The sequence below is a fragment of the Bos grunniens genome, chromosome 4 (genome assembly GCF_055505025.1).
Source record: "Bos grunniens cultivar Pamir isolate PY7600 chromosome 4, Bosgru_T2T1.0, whole genome shotgun sequence".
NCBI lineage: Eukaryota > Metazoa > Chordata > Mammalia > Artiodactyla > Bovidae > Bos > Bos grunniens.
In genome coordinates, this window is record NC_141168.1 from 93,603,749 (window position 1) to 93,625,359 (window position 21,611).

At 38.0% G+C, this 21,611-nt stretch overlaps 1 protein-coding gene across 12 annotated transcripts in view; it reads right to left on the bottom strand.

Moving 5' to 3' along the window:
- Window positions 1-21,611, bottom strand: part of HDAC9 (histone deacetylase 9) — a 667,984-nt gene that overhangs the window by 599,766 nt on the left and 46,607 nt on the right. The window contains exon 1 of one of the 12 annotated variants that reach the window (XM_086397465.1): window positions 10,994-11,079. The exons of the other annotated variants lie outside the window; for them this stretch is intronic. The gene's annotated coding sequence lies outside the window, so the exon portion shown is untranslated. Of the gene's footprint in view, window positions 1-10,993; window positions 11,080-21,611 lie in introns of those variants that run through there. 12 annotated transcript variants of the gene reach the window in all.

Below are 21,611 nucleotides of genomic sequence, written 5' to 3' on the forward strand. Positions count from 1 at the left end.
AAACAAAAACAAAAGTTCTAAGGAAAATAAGACAAAACACAAAGATCTGACAATTATATAGTGAGTAGATGACAATTAAATGTATCACATATATTTTCTGTATTCTGAAACATTTCATAAATTTAAAAAAAACATATGTTTCAATGATGTACTTTTCATGTGTCCACTGGCAAGCAGATAAACTGATTCTTCCCAAGCTCACAGAAAATGATCTCACCCAAGGAAGTATGTAGCCCTATTAACTTGCCAATTAAAAGACAAAAATACCAAAAAGCAAATATCAATATTTGACCCAATTTTTGTAACCTTCCAAATGTACACTGAAGAAAGTAGATTTTTATTTTTCCTTTTATTTTAAGCAATTTCATTTTAATGTCTGAAAGTCAAGAAGTAATTCACATTGGGAAGATTTCTTCTCTGTCTCCAAATAGGCATACCCAGGTGTGAAGAGATCTATTTGTAAGTGGGTATTTATGAAACAGACCATAATAAGAATGCTGTCACCTTTCAGACAAAAAAGAAAGATGGTTCATTTAGAAACACAATGTTGAAATAAATTGTTAAATGATAAAATAACATTCTACTTCAAATCATCAAAACCCTACATCAATAAGGATAAATAAGCCTATTAGCTAAAGACAAAATGTCGAGGAAAATCATAAATCTACTTCTGTGGTTTAATATTTTTCCTTTATTATTTACACTCCTATCACACACATTTCCATTTCTATTTTTCTCTTTTTTAAGTGGCAATGTTTGTCTAATGCCTCAAGGGTATTATGAGAAGATTAGGAGATAACCATTATTTTTCTTGAGAAAATCTAAAACATGAGGGGGGTTTCCACTTTGACTACTTTTCCTCCTGATGTTTGGATGGCATCACCGATTCAATGGACATGAGTTTGAGCAAACTCCGGGAGACTGTGAAGGACAGGGAAGTCTGGCATGCTGCAGTCCAGGTCACAAAGAGTCGGACACAACTGAGCGACTGAACAACAACAACCTCCTGAACCAGAAAGCTTTAACTGTTTCTCTAGAAGGCATTCATAACTTAAAATACGGAAACTAAATTGTTCTTGCTAGAAGTAAAAAATAAGCACAAGAAAAGTCTAAGAATAATGTATAAATATATGACAGGTAAACTAAGAACTGTTTTGCCACCCACTGTTATTCTAATAAAGCTTACTTAATCTCTTAAACAAGCCAAGGTCCCTTTCTTTTAAGCCTGAGAAAACTAAATTAATTATATTTAGCCCTGGGTGGCACAAAATTTAATATCTGTGCCTGCCAATATGCCAACCACAACATAAAAGGCAATAGTAGCAGCTCCGAAGAAAAACAGCTGTTTTCCTGACTGGTCAAGCCTAAATCCATTTATGCTTCAATCATTTCTGAAGATTAAAAATGAAGACTTGTCATATTATTTATGCCTAAAATAGAAGATAAACATACTATTCCAGTTTAGATTATTTCACCTTTTTTTCCTTCCTGTTTCTTTTTCTCCAATCATCCAGCATGAAGACCCTTTGGTTGGTGAATCAACATTCCTACGTATCATCTACATGCCTCTTCTCTAGAGAATATCATCTGTTGTTCTACTCACTTCTTATGAGAGATATTCCTTCTCTCACTAGGATCATTTTCTCTTTAAGCACCTACTTCTATTCCTTCTAAGTTAACTGCCTTAAACTTAATACAATAGGTGTCTCTAAATCCATCTGGGCTGCTCTTCTTTCCTTTAGAGGAAATTAATTCCCCACTGACCTCTGACGGATCACCTCTACCTGAACACAACCTCTGTGAAAAGCTCAAATCCATTCTATTAATGAGTAAATGATAAGCATTTAAAAGATGTTCTCTACACTGAGATATACCTTTGTAAGTTCTGTTTATTGGTTTATTTCATTAAGTCTTCTGTGAGTGATCCAGCATCCCTCTGTTATATTATGTAGTCACTCAATTATTTGAATACTACCAAGTTTCCTTCAAATCTTAATTAAAGGCCCTCTGCTCATTCAAATAAGCCTTAATACCTTGAGCCCCATAATTATGCATAGCTCTCACCACCAATTGGTGTTAGCCTAATCTATGACTGGCATGTGCTTACATAATACACTGACAAATGTGAAACAGCACAGCCTTCACCAGCTCAGTCTATCTGAAAACATACTACTGTATTCAAAGTCATCACATCACACTGGCTTATTACTTGAAATTACTTATCTCCATGTGAAATTATCTTGCTTAGTCAATGCTTTCTCTTGAGTGTATATCTTCTACTGTCAGATTACAAACTCCATGAAAGTAAAAATGAGGTCTAATTCACAGGAACCAGAAAGTGCCTGGCATAGGATAGACAATCTACATATACTATTAACTGTTCAAATAAAATCCATCTAAAATCTGCTTCTCAAAAATTCTCACCTGACAAACATATTTGGGATCACTTAGTGACCTAAATCTTACAATGCCTAAGTGCTAGTCACAAATTGTGGAAACACAAAAGTAGTGAAACTTAGTCTTTGTGAACAGGAAGGGTTCCCAGAGTTGGTGAGGACAAGCTAAGCCCTGAAGGAGAAACAGGAAAATGCCATTCAAAATACTTATTTATAATAAACAGACTACTGCAATGTCTTTCATTTTTTTAGACTTCAGGAGGTTTGAGATTTCAAGGAGGTTAGGAGAAGCATCAGAGGTACAAGGAACAGAACTGTGAGCATTCTGGAAGAAATGGACGGTCTAGAAACTGCTGGTCAATTGCCTGGGGTGATGGCTGAGGAGAAGATGAGGAGAGAAAGGGCAAGGAGTGATACTGGGAGTTATGAGGGCAGATCATGAAAAGGAGGGCAGTGGGAACCTCCGAAAGGGTTTAAACAAGAGTAGGACATAATCGGGTTAACATTTAGAAAAAAATAATGTGGCAGTCTCGAATGGTTCATATTTCAGAGGAGGGAATGACAGGACCAGGAAGACTGGGTAAAAAGCTGCTGCTGCTGTTGCTAAGTCTCTTCAGTCGTGTCCAACTCTGTGCGACCCCACAGACAGCAGCCCACCAGGCTCCCCCATCCCTGGGATTCTCCAGGCAAGAACACTGGAGTGGGTTGCCATTTCCTCCTCCAACGCATGAAAGTGAAAAGTGAAAGTGAAGTCGCTCAGTCGTGTCAGACCCTCAGCGACCCCATGGACTGCAGCCTTCCAGGCTCCTCCGTCCATGGGATTTTCCAGGCAAGAGTACTGGAGTGGGGTGTCATTGCCTTCTGCAAGAAGCTGCTACAGGATCCCAAATAAAACATGAAGGGAAACTGGGACAATGGGAGTGGGGTTGGACCAGAGAGAATGGAGCCCGGGGCACTCAAGGAGGTAGGACCAATAGGGCTAAATGATAAAAGCAATGAGTGAAAGCAGAGGTCAAACATGACCGCAGAGGTTTCTGATTCTGTGATCTAAAAGGAGGTCTCCACCACAGAAATCAGAAATAAGAAATGAGTAAAAGTAACTCAGAAGTCTACTATCCCTGACTGAGGTAAGGAAATATGTCAATATGTTAATGATTTCCTCTGAAAACTGGTATTTAAGATGATTTTATCTCCTTTAGCCTTTTTATTTTCAAATTTTGTAAAATACAACATGTATTATTCACAATCAGAAAATGTTATTTCCAATGTTTTTCAATAAAATTGCTTTTATTATTTTATTTATTTACTTGTTTTTTTTTTAATTCTTTAATCTTTAATTCTATAAAAAAAAAAAAAAAAAATCCCGAACCCTCCTCCCTCCTCCCTCCCCATACCATCCCTCTGGGCCGTCCTAGTGCACCAGCCCCAAGCATCCAGCATCGTGCATCAAACCTGGACTGGCAACTCGTTTCCTACATGATATTTTACATAGTTACATATTTTACATATTTACTTCCCACTAGAGGGTCTAAAAGTCATTAAAATCAAAACACAGTGTGACATGTAGATAGATTTAGAGGACTGGAGTTTTGTTTTGTTTTTTGGTATAAATGTACCCAGTAACAGAAGACTACTGGGTGAACCATGTCAACCTGGGCTTTTCTCTATTTTGTGTAATGTCTTCTGTTAAAATATATCATGCCCAGCCATACTCTGCACCAAATTAATAGGTAAAATAAAAGGGATATTCACTTCTCACAAACTTTTTAGTTTGCTTTCAATTTTTACTTAATTAGAGCAAGCTATCTTACATACTTAACATCTTGACATGGTAATTCAAAAGGATTCTGCCATTCTTGTCAATAAACAACTTATAAACATGCCATCTTCATAAACAGGGTGACCACAAGAATCATATAGATTGCTCAAAAGCATCTTAATGTAGTAGCTGTGTGGTAAGTGTTAACAAGTAGCATAACTCCATCTTCTGATTCCTCCGGGAATTTCTTCTCCAGGCTTTAGAAAGAATTATTATTATTACTTGTCCAAAATGCAAATATGCCACTGCAGAGATTTATTCACTCAACAACAGGTCTAGGAACATGGAATATACCAGTTTACAAAAGATTAGGGGAATAAAACTTCCTGACTTCATGGAGCTTACATTCGGGTGAGAAAGCAGCAGTGGGCAGAGTTTTGGAAGTATCTCCACAAGATTACTATAAATCTAAAGTGGTTCAAAACCTATGGGTTCCAAAGAGTAGAACTGAAGAACCCCGGTAGGACCAAATAGGCCTAACAACTAAATCCAGTGCTTCAGAGCATGCTGCTGATATAATGGAACATTTTAAGGGAAAAGTTTTATCTCCTCAGCTTGGTATAATGTTTGCTGCCATGGGATAACTCCACAGACTTGGGAGCAGGAAGAACTAGAATCACAAAAAGTGTACATACAATTGAATACTCATGACCTGCCAAGTTTACATTTAAAGTAAATGTTAAGTTTACATTTAAAGTAAAAATGTAGCAAATAAATAATATGATAAAGTCATAAAGTAAGAGAACACAGATAGGGTAAACTAGAGCCCAGAATAGAGGTCAAGTTCAGGAATCAATCCTGGTTCTACCATTGAGTTGTGTCTTGGAACAGTTACTTATTGAGTCTCAGTCTCTAATCTGTAAAAGGAGGGCACTTAACTAGATCCCTAACACAGTCTGTTTCTTTATAGTTTTCCCTTTCTATAGGATACTTTTAATAGAACAAGTTTTCTATATGATAATCCTACACTTATACGAAAGTAGATGCTGTCTAGAATTTTACATCATTAACTGTTGGATTCTTCACAATAATTACTAATTCTGTATTTCTTGACCTTTGGGCTGTAATTTTTTGTATTATACAGCTTCCTTGGTGGCTAAAATAGTAAAGAATCTGCCTGCAATGCAAGAGACCCAGGTTCAATCCCTGGGTCAGGAAGATTTCCTGGAGAAAGGAATGGCAACCCACTCCAGGATTCTTGCGTGGAGAATCCCATGAACAGAGGAGCCTGGAGGGCTACACTCCATGGGGTCACAAAGAGTCAGACATGACTGAGCGACTAATACTGACCTGCCAAACCCTCTGGAAGGAAGTTTGACTGAGTTTCACTTCAAGGTTAGTAAAAGCAGCCCTCTGGTGTTGAGATGAGGGGTCTTGGAGGGCAAGATGAAAGCTATTACTCTGATCTGAGATGAGCTGGTCCAGAAAGAACAAAAACAACATGGTCAGTTGTCACTTCTGCTCAAAGCATAGAAACAGTTAGGGGATGAACAGAATTCTAATTCCCTTGCATGATGAAGATAGGACAACAAAATTCTATGTGATATCATTGACCTCATCCCAGTAACAAGAGATATTGCTATAACAAGTTGTGGCAGCACATAAGACTTCAATGAACTTAATCTTCAAACATGTATTTTTTGGATAGGGAGAAGAACCTCAGGGAATAAGAAAGAATTGCTAGAGTGGGTGTGTGTGAAAGTTGCTCAGTCAAGTCCAACTCTTTTCGAGCCCATGGACTACACAGTCCATGGAACTGTCTAGGCCAGGATACTGAAGTGGGTAGCCTTTCCCTTCTCGAGGGGATTTTCCCAACCCAGGGATCGAATCCAGGTCTCCTCCACTGCAGGCGGATTCTTCACCAGCTGAGCCCCAAGGGAAATGGGTAGGAAGGATTATAAGAAGGGATGGGTCCCCGGGGGGATTACTATGCTCTAGTTGACTATTTTGGATAGAGTTTCATTGGGTCAAATTAAGTCACTTCTTTAGGCCAAAGGAAGATACTTCTAATCCCTTCCATATCTCCTAAAGAATGCTCACAACAAGTGGGGAAATGGGGATTCTTCATCATCCTAAAACAATGAAGGACTAGTATCAGTTCATTAAGTATCAGTTCATTAAGAACCAAGGACTTGTCAAGGAAAATCAGGAGTAAATGAACTGATATGGTGTTGTAGGCCCTATCCAATATGTGCCTCCTGTATTCCAAACACTACTTACACAGATATTTATAAATATCATGTGATATAACCTATAAGGGTCATCTAAAAAGAATAATATAAATGAGCTTATTTTTAAAACAAAAACAGAGTCACAGACTTAGAGAACTAACTTATGGTTATCAACCAGGGGGAAGAGTAGGGGAGAGGGACAGATTGAGAGTTTGGGATCGACATGCACACACTGCTATATTTAAAATGGATAACAAACATGATCTACTGTATAGCATAGGGAAGTCTGCCTAATACTCTTTAATAACCTAAAGGGGAAAGAATTTGAAAAAGAATAGATACATTATATGTATAACTAAATCACTCTGCTGTACACCTGAAACTAACACAATATTATCAATCAACTATGCTTCAATATAAAACTTTCTTAAATTTTTTAAAGAAAGTAAACTTAGAGATGCTTGATTCCAAAAATAACATCTATGCAGCAAGTATTTTAAAAACAATATATTAGAACTTGACCATAACTTGGTGGTTATTTCGGCTTGGTAATAATGAAATGACACAAGTAACTAAAAAGAAAGGATCTATGAAAACACAAAAATGTAAAAGATAAGCTCCAGTTCCACACCATGCCCATCCCCAGCTCTATGCTATTCTGAGAACCCTAAAGTAGACACGCCACTAGAAAATACAAACGCCAGCAGTTGAACATTTTATATGATGAATCAGGCTGTCTTGATATCTAGACCACAAGTACCCTGGTGTGTTGAAAATTTGCTCTATTTATTCAGAGCTGTTAGTCCTGCCCTGGACTTAATATTCCTTTCTGAATACTAAAGTTTTAAAGTATTTACTATGCAAAATTTCCTGCCTAACTGAAGCAGCAGCTCAGGAAGCAGAGCTCTGCCTGTGGGCTCTGAAGGGTGTTTTAGACTCTGTGCACCTGGGATCAAAGGCAGGATTTTCAGATAACTTTAAAGCCTTTGCTAGAACATTCAGGAAATGTTCAAGGTTTTTAAATTTATCACCAGATGTAGAGGGAAAAGACTTTTTTCAAATAGATAATTTTTCCACAGTCCTGAAAGTGCTTTTTAACAAACCATAATCACCTCACTCAGATGCACTGCAACTAGCAAGGGAACAATACAGTTTACTTTTGAAAGGACTCTGCAAAATACTCATTACCAAACAATAGAAGCTATGCTTCAGCAGGGCCCTTGGTTCAATTTTAAAATGCTTGAAGACTAATATGGCTTGCTAATCAGGGCACACAACATCTCACCAGCTGAAGAACCTTGTTTTCATAGTGGCTGGTTTATTCTAAAGACAACTGCTACTCATTGAGAATTTTATTTTTGTGAAGGGACAGGAAATCAAATTCCATTGTAGTCATTTAATTAAAAAAAACTTACAATTTGATTTCCCATTCAAAATATGAGTGACCTCCAAATTAAATGCTGTTATCATCAGAACTGCTTTGTTTTAAATCTGATACTACTCTTACAAGAGAAAATTTAAAGAAAGAAGAACAGGATATATATTCAATGACATTGGCATATAGATTAAAATCTTTGGTATTAGAAAGAAAAAAAATTAATGTTACTTTTTCTAAGTATTGCATACCAAGCAGTAATATAAAAAAGCCTAAGTTATTATAATTAGGTGACTAATTATAATAGTCACTTGGTGACTCAGATGGTAAAGAACCTGCCTACAGTGCAGTGTAGTTATTTGCACAGCTAAATAGTAGGAAAATCTTGAATAATCAATTATCTAAACATAATTATTAACAATTTCTCCTACATGATACAAAGTATTGATACACCTTGCTAATTTTGTTCACTTGAATTAAAACAATAATAAGAAAATGGAATGAAATCTAGATCTAGCCAGAGTGACATAACTTATTCTAAGTCCTGGGGAAGAAAATATATAAGTTTTTTCTGATTTGAGTGTGCTCAAAGAAAAAAACTTGTAAAACAACTTATACACTGGTATTCCAATCTTTAAAAATACAACAAATTTATACCAATTAATCATTTCTTTAGACCAATTCTGTCTTTGAAGAAACAGAGGTCATTCCCCTGATGCCAAAAATCCCTAAGCAGGGTGTTACCTTGCCACTACTGGTTTTTCATCAGAGGCTCCTCCCTGGCTGTGGGGGAAAGGCCTGCATCCTGCCCTTAATTTATTCATGGACTGAGGTTAGTGGAGAACCTGGATTTCTCTGTGGTGCTCTATTAGTTTCCTAAGGTTATCCTAAAAAAATTATTACAAACTTGGTGCCTCTAAACAACAGAATTTCTTCTCTACAGAAGCAAAAGGCAAAGGAGAAAAGGAAAGATATACCCATTTGAATGCAGAGTTCCAAAGAATAGCAAGGAGAGAGATAAGATAGCCTTCCCAGTGATCAAGGCAAAGAAATAAAGGAAAACAATAGAATGGGAAAGACTAGAGATCTTTTCAAGAAAATTAAAGATACCAAGGGAACATTTCATGCAAAGATGGTCACAATAAAGGACAGAAACGGTATGGACCTAACAGAAGCAGAAGACATTATGAAGAGGTGGCAAGAATACACAGAAGAACTATACAAAAAAGATCTTTATGACCCAGATAACCATGATGCTGTGATCACTGACCTAGAGCCAGGCATCCTGGAGTGCAAAGTCAAGTGGGCCTTAAGAAGCATTACTACGAACAAAGCTAGTGGAGGTGATGGAATTCCAGTTGAGTTATTTCAAATCCTAAAAGATTATGCTGTGAAAGTGCTGCACTCAATAAGCCAGTAATTTTGGAAAACTCAGCAGTGGCCAGAGGACTGGAAAAGGTCAGTTTTCATTCCAATTCCAAAGAAAGGCAATGCCAAAGACTGTTCAAACTACCACATAATTGCACTCATCTCACACGCTAGTAAAGTAATGCTCAAAATTCTCCAAGCAAGGCTTCAACAGTCCATGAACCGAGAGCTTCCAAATGTTCAAGCTGGATTTAGAAAAGGCAGAGGCATCAGAGATCAAATTGCCAACATTTGCTGGATCACAGAAAAACCAAAAGAATTTCAGAAAAACATCTACTTCTGCTTTATTGACTACTCCAAAGCCTTTGACTGTGTAATCACAACAAACTGTAGAAATTCTTTGAGATATAGGAATACCAGACCACCTGACCTGCCTCCTTAGAAATCTGTATGCAGATCAGGAAGCAACAGTTAGAACCAGATATGGAAGAACAGATTGGTTCCAATCTGGGAAAGGAGTACATCAAGGCTGTATATTGTCACCCTGCTTATTTAACTTATATGCAGAGTACATCATGCAAAATGCTGGGCTGGATGAAGCACAAGCTGGAATCAAGACTGCCGGGAGAAATATCAATAACCCCAGATATGCAAATGACACCACTCTATGGCAGAAAGCGAAGAAGAACTAAGAGCCTCTTGATGAAAGTGAAAGAGGAAAGTGAAAAAGCTGGCTTAAAACTCAACATTCAGAAAACCAAGATCATGGCATCCGGTCCCATCACTTCAAGGCAAACAGATGTGGAAACAACGGAAACAGTGACAGACTTTCTCAGGCTCCGAAACCACTGCAGATAGTGACTACAGACATGAAATTAAAAGATGCTTGCTGCTTGGAAGGAAAGCTATGACCCACTTAGACAGAAAGCAGAGACATTACTTTGACAACAAAGGTCCGTCTAGTCAAAGCTATGGTGTTTCCAGTAGTCATGTATGGATGTGAGAGTTGGACTATAAAGAAAGCTGAGCGCTAAAGAATTGATGCTTTTGAACTGTGGTGTTGGAAAAGACTTTTGAGAGTCCCTTGGACAGCAAGGAGATCCAACCAGTCCATCCTAAAGGAAATCAGTCCTAAATATTCACTGGAAGGACTGATGCTGAAGCTGAAGCTCCAATACTTCGGCTACCTGATGCAAAGAACTGACTCATTAGAAAAGACCCTGATGCTGGGAAAGATAGAAGGCAGGAGAAGGGGATGTCCGGGGATGAAATGGCTGGATGGCATCACCAACTCGATCGACATGAGTTTGAACAAGCTCCAGGAGTTGATGATGGACAAGGAAGCCTGGTGTGCTTCGGTCCATGGGATCACAAAGATTCAGACATGACTGAGTGACAGAACTGAACTGACAGAAGTTCTGGAAGTCAAAAGTCCAACAACAATCTCACTGGACAAGGTATCAGCAGGACCCCAATCCTGCCAGAGGCTCTCAGAGAGGATGCGTTTCTTGCCATTCCTGGTGGCTGTTGATATTCCGTGACTGTGGCAGCATCACTCCAGTCACTGGCCCCGAGGTCACATTGCCTTCTCCTTTTCTGTATGTATCAAATGTCCCTCTGCCTCCCACTTAGGAGGATATATGTGAATGCATTTAGGGCCCACCTAGATAATACACAACAATCACAGTAGTCGCAAACTCTTTAATCATAAATGCCAAGACCCTTTTCAGCCACATAAGGCAGCACTCACAAGTTCCAAGGGTAAGGCAGTGGGTGTCTCACGCGGTGCCATCATTCAGCCGACTACAGGTGTCTCATACAATCCAACAGATTACAAAGCAGCTTGTAAAACTTGCCAACTTACTTCTCTGTGACTCTCCAAAAATGAAAGAATAGCAAAACACAGTACGTGCAGATCGTAATCGAAGCATTAGATGTTTCATAATTTCTTGATGCTGGGGGATGAAATAAAATGTCATAAAAGTAAAAATTACAATGGCATTTTGATATCTGATAAAATTAAATATTTAATATTCATAAGCATACTTTTCACTCTAAAATACATTATTTTTTGTTAAATTTTAAGCACATCTGACTAGTTTAGAAATTGAAGATTACTAGAACTGCTAGTAAATGCAGGTACAATCATAACATTTATTTGCTGGGACTCTACTACATCTCGTACTAGAAATCATTATTCTAGAGTTCCAGAAAGAAGAGAATCAAGCACTCTGAACTGAGAGAGTCCCTAGTTTACATTCCAGCCTTGCCCCTGACAAAGTGAATGACTTCAGGCAAGTACTTATGCTCAATTTGCTAATCTGTGATGTGAGAGATGTCCCTAGAAGTTTCTCTGCCAATCAAGATTCATAATGAAATAGAACTGAGCCCTAAATGCTTTAGCTGGTGCAAGTCCAAAGTAATCCTCTCTCTTTTGCTACTGGTTCCTGGCAAGCTTGTAGCCTGTCACTTTCTCTACTTCTTGGGCTTCTTTCAGTACTGTGTCTACCTGGGCCGAGAGCCCACGTTTATAAAGGCAGGTACATGTGCACACACATGTATACAAAATAATAATAAAAATAAACTGTATCAAAAGCTTCCCACCATCCTGTTCTTTGACTCCTTTTTTCTCCCCCTCCCATCTCTATTCCACACTTCTTCAATCTCAGATAAATCCAGAAACTTCAAAGCTCCTCACACTACTCTGCCATGCAGCTCCCATTCTGGCATCAGTGACAAGAAGAGGGCCCTTGAAAGGAGAGAGGGAGAGGAAGGCATCAGGTAGGTGAGAAGTCCCTGGTTTCCCCAGATCCCTTATTAAGATTGCAGACTAACAGGTTTCTCTTCCTAAAAGGGATTTTCACTTGTGTAAAACTGATAAGAAATTTTCTCCACCTTCTTAGATATTAAATAAGGCTAATACTACCCACTTGGAAAGGTAGTGGTGAGAATTAAAAGAGAAAATATATGTAAAATAATTTTGCACTCTGCCAGGCACATATTACAAACTAAATATTGTGCACCATTATTTTTTTACACCTAAAAAAAATTTATTGGAGTATAATTTGTTTATAAAGTGTTAATTTCTGTTGTAAAGTGATCCAGTTATACATATATATTCTTTTCATATAATTTTATTATTATTTTTAATATTACTACAATGCTACAGGGATTTAAATTAGATCTGCTTACATATAAACTATATGAGAATCTATAGTCAATATTCTTAAATGGACTACAAAACTCACTGTAATCAGAATCATACTTTGATTCAATGCTATATTCTAGAGAGCTGTCATGCATAAAAACAAATGCCAATGAATTCCATTCTGAAAACAATCTTGCATAGCTATATTTTTAGTTTCTCAGAAATGGCCTGATTTTCTTTTCCCTGGATTAACAGAATTCCTTCTAAAATCCCTAATGTAGCAAATAAAATATTTCTGGTTTTGGTCAAATAATATTTAGGTTGAGGGTGGGGTTGCGCATGGAGATGAGGCTGAGAACTAGAAACATGAACCTGATTCAGAATTACTCTCAGTGTTTAAGAATGAGCAATAGTATTGCTAACTAATATTGACAACTTAACAATTGACCCTCTTCTTTTTATGTTTTACACAGCCTCTGTAACTAATTTCTGCCTTTTAGAGTCATATCCAATTTCAACTTCCTCAAATAGGACCATGCATGAGAATCTCTAAGCTATATTCAATCCATGAATTTTGATAGTGACAGATATAAATACAGCTAATGGTAAAAATTAACCACTAGCTTCACTGGTTTTGATCCATCAGATTTATAAAGAAATTTACATGGTCACCCAAAGGTTCATTTCTTTCCCAAGCAGCTCTTTAATAACACTTCTTAATTAATATATACTATGACATTAGTGAAAAATAATATGCTATCCAGCAGAATTAGGGATAAAGCAGGTCAATTTTGTATTGCTCAGACACATGGGAATTTAGTCTCTGAAATACCAAGCTTCTTGGTAAGGAGATCTGAACTTTAAGGCAGTCCCACAGCATGAACACAAAAAATACTGTGGTGCCAAGGAGCCAGCACAGTTATAGGAAACTTCCTTCCACAAGGCTATTCACACAATGGTTGTAATAGACCAGTTCCAGGAGGATGAGCATTATAATTAAAGCTAAATTTTACTCTGTTGGCCCTGCCTGAAAAGAGGTGCACAGGCATTTTTTTTAAATATGTGTGTGTATGTATATATATGTGTGTGTGTATATATATATATATATTTCACATACATACACATATAGCTACATGTGTATATACATGTATATATATGTGTTATATATATATACACACACACAGAGTATGTAGATATAGATTTTTTAAAACAATAACTTCAAATAAGAAAACAAGAAAATAAAATGTAACACCACAGAAATGTGTGCTTCCCATAGCAACTTCCAATAGCCAAATGGATTTCTCTGAGTAAGCGATATGAAAGCATTTAAAGAAACATGCTGTTTCCCCATTTTTTTCTTACAATAATCATTTTTTCCACTTGCTGTCTTTGGTTATCTGACTCAAGTGCCATTTGAAATGCAAAACAATCAACAAAAACTGAGCCCATTAACTCGTTAAAAAGGTGTTCATATATACAGAATATATTAAGTGAAAAATGTTCAGATCTGCTGAATAATGTGTGTATCCTGTAATTGTAAAATTAAGCCCAGAGATAATAACCAGAAAAAAACAGACATCACACGCTGCTAAAAATAAGTTGATGCCAAAGCTTCCAGACTTAGCTCCTAACGCTCCCTAAAATGACAAGAAGTCATGCTGTTTCTAGTTTCAAGTCATGGATATTTGACAAGTCTTCTCATATGTTATCCAGAATATCACCACCACTTAACTAAAAGCCCGGCAGATTTTTTTTCTTAAGAGAGTGACATGAGGAATGAACAGCTCTAAATATATTATGAGGTTCTGACATGTCCAAAGACTACAATTATTTTCTGTGATTAATCCTGCTTTTTACTGACATGCCATGGGTAATTTCGGGAGAATTTGTTCTTCTTTAAGCCAGAGTTCACATCTCTGTTGGTTTTTGTTGTTGTTGTTCATTTCCAAAGTAGTTTATGACAAAAGCTTAAGGATGATGAGTTGGGGATGGGGAGCAGAAGTTTGAACCAAGATTTGTTTTCCTTATCAAACAGACCACTCATACAGTCTGTTTCCATGGTGAGCAGTTGCATCTATGTTTGAGACCAGAGGACTCAGTTAGGCCAGGACTCAAAGTTCACAGGCAGCTGATTTAATTCTGAGAGCTATTTTAAAAGACTGTTAACCTGAGGATCCTCTACAAACATAAAATCAAATAAAAAATACAGTCACCTTATTCAGGGGAGGGGGAGCAGGGCACATTGGGATTCTGATCTAAAGAAACAATATCATTTGGAAAAATAATTCCTCACTGTCGCTCTTACATGACCCACCTCACTAAAAACTGATTAAGGCTAAACTCTTCATTTTATGGATAAGAAAACTAAGGCCTCATAGTCCAAAGAACTCAGCCAAGGTCATTTAATGATTCTATGATGTTTTCTGAATAATCTTACCTGAAAAAATACATTGTCTTTTGAAGAGATTATTAAATTCTTATATTTAATTTGGAAGGTGATATTAAATTTTTTGATCCCCTACATAGAATACGGCTAAAAACTTTGATCGCAACTTTTGAGTATCCTCAGATATGACAAAATATTTTGCCTATTATTCCTCATATTACTACAATCTTATGAGAGTTTCTAAACACTTTGAATATAGTTATATTTTGCTTCTTTAGTTAGCAATTTGGAGACTGCTGTGGATTTTGGAAGCTACTAATTGTCTGAAGAAAAGAGAAATAACGTCACTGGGACACGTTGGCACACTGAAGGCAAGAAAAAGCCCTTAATTGCTGTGACTTGGGAGCAAAGAAAGGAAAGCAAATGAACAGGCAATAGAGAATTTTTCAAAAGAGGCATGCATGTGAAGGTGTTAGAGAATGGAACACGTTCAACTCACTTCTTAAGTCTCTAATTACCACCTGGCCCAAGAAACAAGTAGTGATTCTCCATAATCTATCTCTTGCCATTTGCTGAAATAGCTCTTAAATACTTGACATCAGCCTCTTCTCTGCCTAGAACAAATTGGGGGTTTGTCTTAAATTTTGACACAAATTAACTACCATTACATCATAATTTTTAAATTCTGTATTGCTCATATTGAAAGACCAAAAACGAGTAAGCATAATAGCCTGCCTAGAGCTGCTTTCATTGAGGAGAGGGTATAAAGTCCTTTGCTAGGATTAAGCCATTCACAGCCTTACGATGGCAGTGTTTGATTTCACTCTCCTCCCTTGCTTATACATCAGAGTCCTTTCCTTCTCTAGAGTGACAAAGCTTTGGCCCAGGAGGGACATTTACTAGTCCTTTTCTGTCTTCAAAAGATGCTTTCTATAACTGACTTTAGAAAGTAGTTCAATAGTATACACTGTACCTCCCACTCCATCCCACAAGTGGTCTGGTCAAAAATAAATGAAGGTTAAGACTTCTTCATTTTTTTCCTAAGCAGGAAAGAAGCAATCTCCTAATTTTCTAGAAATGAAGGAATTCTGATTAATGCTACTAGGCTAGTTTTTCAACCATAACATTCTGATTCTCAGCAGACTGTGGATATCTAACCAACAGTCAAACAGTGCTATTAGTTATCATTATATTAAGTTCATAAGAACAAGTATTGAGCAACTGCATTATCACTGCTCTATTTTTAAAGCAGAGTCCACCTTAAAAAAAAACAAAAAACTGAAACAGATTTTAAATATTTTTCTTTATATGTGCCATCAAAAACACCAAAATGCAAACTCCTCTAGTTTTGTTTTGTTTATAAACTGATATACAGATCTTCCTCAACATACAATGGGGCTACATCTTGATGAATCCAATGCAAGTTTAAAACATGGTAAGTTGAAAAAGCATTTAATTCCCTAACCTACCAAACATCATAGCTTACCCTACCCTACTTTAAACATGCTCAGAACACTTGGATCAGCCTACAGTTGGGAAAAATCCTATAACATGAAGCCTATTTTATTTCAAAAAAATAAAAATTATTGAATATCTCATGTAACTTTGTGAAAATTGTACTGAAAGTGAAAAACAGATTGGCTGTGTGGGAACAGAATGGTTGTATGTGGATCGTTGTTTACCCTCCTGATTCTGTGGATGCCTGGGAACTGAGGGTCACTGCCGCTGTCCAGCACCAGAAGAGTATAGCATACTGCATATCGCTAGTCTAGGAAAAGATCAAAACTCAAAATTCAAAGAATGGTTTCTACTGAACACATATCTGTTTCACAGCATGGTAAAGTCAAAAAATCCAAAATCAAGCCATTGTTAAGTCAGGGGCTGTCTCCGTTTGAAAGGCTTAGGTCCTTGTGTTATTTTCTCTCTAGTTAGAAAGTACATGGGGAGAAATAAGCTCTGGAACCAGATAAGAAAACAAATGCAACAGTATTGTTTCTGGAAGAACAGCCTCTGAAACTCTTCAGCTCATGTTAAAAGAGCAAGGAATCAATGAGGAGGTGAACAAAGAAGGGAGAGAAAAAAGAAGGAAGGGAGGGAGGAAGAAAAGGGAAAGGGAAGAGAATCAAGACTCAGATGTATTAATTATAAGAGAGAGAGGTATGGCACATCAGGCCCATTAAGAAGATATTTCACTTAACTTCCATTATTTAAATGAAACATGCCATTCAGCTCCATGAATAAGCCTGCTCTGTGTGTAGCCAAATCTAAGTGCATTACAGTCTGTAGAGACCTTGGAGAACAGTTCTTCAGATCCAATGCTTCTATTGCAACAAATCTGCACATACTTGAGTTGGTTCTTGTAATCATGTAGCTACCCTAAGTCAATCCTGTGAAGTAATTTTAGAAGAGCTTCATATGACTTGGAGATTTCCAACTCTGTTGGAGCCAGTACCGAAGTAATTAAGACCTCAGAGTTCATGCAGTCTCAGTCAGTCAGTCAGTTCAGCCGCTCAGCCGTGTCTGACTCGTTGCAACCCCACAGACTGCAGCACACCAGGCCTCCCTGTCCATCACAACTCCTGGAGTTTACTCAAACTCATGTCCATTGAGTCAGTGATGCCATCCAACCATCCCATTTTCTGTTGTCCCCTTCTCCTCCTGCCTTTAATCTTTCCCAGCATCAGGGTCTTTTAAAATGAGTCAGCTCTTCACATCAGGTGGCCAAAATACTGGAGTTTCAGCTTCAGCATCAGTCCTTCCAATGAATATTTAGAACTGATTTCCTTTAGGATGGACTGGTTGGATCTCGCTGCACTCCAAGGGACTCTCAAAAGTCTTCTCCAACACCACAGTCCAAAAGTATCAATTCTTTGGTGCTCAGCTTTCTTGATGGTCCAACTCTCACATCCATACATGACTACTGGAAAAACCAAAGCTTTGACTAGACAGACTTTTGTTGACAAAATAATGTCTCTGCTTTTTAATATGCTATCTAGGTTGGTATAACTTTTCTTCCAAGGAGCAAGCATCTATACATTTCATGGCTGCAGTCGCCATCTGCAGTGATTTGGGAGCCCAAAAAGATAAAATCTCTCACATTTTCCACTGTTTCCCCATTTATTTGCCATGGAAGTGATGAGACCAGATGGTGTGATCTTGGTTTTCAGAATGTTGAGTTTTAAGCCAGCTTTTTCACTCCCCTCTTTCACTTTCATCAAGAAGCTCTTTAGTTCCTTTTCACTTTCTGCCCTAAGGGTGGTATTATTTGCATATCTGAGGTTATTGATATTTCTCCTGGCAATCTTGATTCCAGCTTGTGCTTCATCCAGCCCAGCGTTTCTCATGATGTATTCTGCATATAAGTTAAATAAGCAGGGTGACACTATACAGTCTTGATGTACTCCCTTTCCTATTTGGAACCAGTCTGTTGTTCCATGTCCAGTTCTAACTGTTGCTTCTTGACCTGCATACAGATTCTCAGTGGGAAGGCAAGGTGATCTGGTATTCCTATCTCTTGAAGAATTTTCCACAGTTTGTTGTGATCCATACAGTCAAAGGTTTGGCATAGTCAATAAAACAGAAATAGATGTTTTCTGGAACTCTCTTGCTTTTTCAATGACCCAACATACGGTGGCAATTTGATCTCTGGTTTCTCTGCCTTTTCTAAACCCAACTTGAACATCTGGAAGTTCACAGTTCATGTACTGTTGAAGCCTGGCTTGGAGAATTTTGAGCATTACTTTACTAGCGTGTGAGATGAGTGCAATTGTGCGGTAGTTTGAGCATTCTTTGGCATTGCCTTTCTTTGGAATTGGAATGAAAACGGACCTTTTCCAGTCCTGTGGCCACTGCTGAGTTACCCAAATTTGCTGGCATACTGAGTGCAGCACTTTCACAGCATCATCTTTTAGGATTTGAAATAGCTCAACTGGAATTCCATCACCTCAACTAGCTTTGTTCGTAGTGATGCTTCCTAAAGCCCACTTGATTTTTCATTCCAGAATGTCTGGCTCTAGGTGGGTGATCACACCATCATGGTTATCTGGGTTATGAAGATCTTTTTTGTATTCTTGCTACCTCTTCTTAATATCTTCTGCTTCTGTTAGGTCCATACCATTTCTATCCTTTATTGATCCCATCTTTGCATGAAATGTTCTCTTGGTATCTCTAATTTTCTTGAAGAGATATCTAGTCTTTTCCATTCTACTGTTTTCCTCTATTTCTTTGCATTGATGACTGAGGAAGCCTTTCTTATCCCTCCTTGCTACTCTTTGGAACTCTGCATTCAAATGGGTATATCTTTCATTTTCTCCTTTGCCTTTCACTTCTCTTCTTTTCACAGCTATTTGTAAGGCCTCCTCAGACCACCATTTTGCCTTTTTGCATTTCTTTTTCATGGGGATGGTCTTGATCACTGCCTCCTGTACAAAGTCATGAACCTCCATCCATAGCTCTTCAGGCATTCTGTCTATCAGATCTAATCCCTTAAATCTATTTGTCACTTCCACTGTATAATCGTATGGGATTTGATTTAGATCATACCTGAATGGTCTAGTGTTTTTCCCTACTTTCTTCAATTTAAGTCTAAATTTGGCAATAAGGAGTTCATGATCTGAATCACAGTCAGCTCCTGGTCTTGTTTTTGCTGACTGTATAGAGTTTCTCCATTTTTGTCTGCAAAGAACATAATAAATCTGACTTCAGTATTGACCATCTGGTGATGTCCATGTGTAGAGTCTTCTCTTGTGTTGTTGGAAGAGGGTGTTTGCTATGACCAGTGCATTCTCTTAGCAAAACTCTATTAGCCTTTGCCTTGCTTCATTCTGTACTCCAAGGCCAAATTTGCCTGTTACTCCAGGTATTTCTTGACTTCCTACTTTCATATTCCAGTCCCCTATAATGAAAAGGACATATTTTTTGTGTGTTAGTTCTAGAAGGTCTTGCAGGTCTTCATAAAACAGTTCAACTTCAGCTTAGCCAAGGTCCAGGGACAAAATGATTTTTTCTGTAGTATAGTCAACAACAGATGGTGCTAGTTCAGTTCAGTCGCTCAGTCATGTCCAACTCTTTGCGACCCCATGAACCACAGCACGCCAAGCCTCCCTGTCCATCACCAAATCCCAGAGTCCACCCAAACCCATGTCCATTGAGTCAGTGATGCCATCCAACCATCTCACCCTCTGTCGTCCCCTTCTCCTCCTGCCCCCAATCCCTCCCAACATCAGGGTCTTTTCCAATGAGTCAGCTCTTCGCATCAGGTGGCCAAAGTATTGGAGTTTCAACTTCAACATCAGTCCTTCCAATGAACACCCAGGACTGATCTCCTTTAGGATGGACTGGTTGGATCTCCTTGCAGTCCAAGGGACTCTCAAGAGTCTTCTCCAACACCACAGTTCAAAACCATCAATTCTTCAGCTCAGCTTTCTTTATAGTCCAACTCTCACATCCATACATGACCACTGGAGAAACCATAGCCTTGACTAGATGGACCTTTGTTGACAAAGTAATGTCTCTGCTTTTTAATATGCTGTCCAGGTTGGTCATAACTTCCCTTCCAACAGGTGGCACTAGTGGTAAAAAAAAAAAAAAAAAAAACCCACCTGCCAATGCAAGGGACATAAGAGCTAAGGGTTCAATCCCTGGATCAGGAAAATCCCCTGGAGAAGGGCATAGCAATCACTCTAGTATTCTTGTCTGGAAAATTCCATGGACAGAAGAGCCTGGCAGGCTATAGTCCATGGGGTCCCAAAGAGTCAGACACAACTGAAGCGACTTAGCACACATGTACACATAGTCAACAATACACCATTTCTGCAGCTGTGGAAAACTAACACCCATGAAATGAGTAAGAAGGTGCAGTTACAGAAAAGATGTCTTTTAAGCAATCTAAGTTAGGATCTTTCAAAGTCCAAAAAAAAAAAAAAAAAATACACCATTTCTGCTAAGTGCTCTCAAAAATGTTTGGGGCCCCGATTAAATGCTTCTTAGTAACTTGCTGCTGCTGCTTCTGGTGCTAAGTCACTTCAGTTGTGTCCGACTCTGTGTGATTCTATAGACAACAGCTCACCAGGCTCCCCCGTCCCTGGGATTCTCCAGGCAAAAATACTGGAGTGGGCTGCCATTTCCTTCTCCAGTGCATGAAAGTGAAAAGTGAAAGTGAAGTTGCTCAGTCGTGTACAACTCCTAGCGACCCCATGGACTGCAGCCTACCAGGCTCCTCCATCCATGGGATTTTCCAGGCAATAGTACTGGAGTGGGGTGCCATTGCCTTCTCCACATGGTAACTTGATAATAAACCTATCCCTGTAATATACCCAGTGATTTTCCAGCCCATTCTCTGAGGTACTAGGGGTACTAGGGGCAAAGATACAAGTGTCCTAGAATTCTGGCAGAGTGGTAGGCACTGGCTTGAATTAGCTTGAATAAGTGGTTGGATGCTAAGAACTAACTTCTCTCATTGTATTCTAATTGCTCAAGAAAGAAAAAATGTTCTGTACAACATTATTTTTCACTAAAAGTGAAAATAAAGCTTCAGATCGGTAGCAATCTCAATCATCCATTAAATTTCTAAAATGTATTTTATAATAGTTTATTCTGAAAATGCACCAAAACCATCTTTAAGATGTGTAAAATACATGCGAATCATAAGCAAGAAAATGAGCAACTATGATAATCAAATTTTAGATAGAATAAAAAATAGATAAAATCATAAACTTAGGGCTTCTGAGAAAATAGATTACTAGAATAGCTTAAAGAATGGTTTCAAAATTAGTTTCCACTTTCTGTGCATAAAGTCTGATGTTCTGGCCTTTGCAGTTACCATGTGTTTAAGTATTAGCTATAGCAAGTGATGTTAATAAATATGTAACCTGGAAAAAATTATGCATGAAGCTATTAGCTCTGATCAACATGGTACCCAAATTACCTATATTTCATCAGATTAGTCAT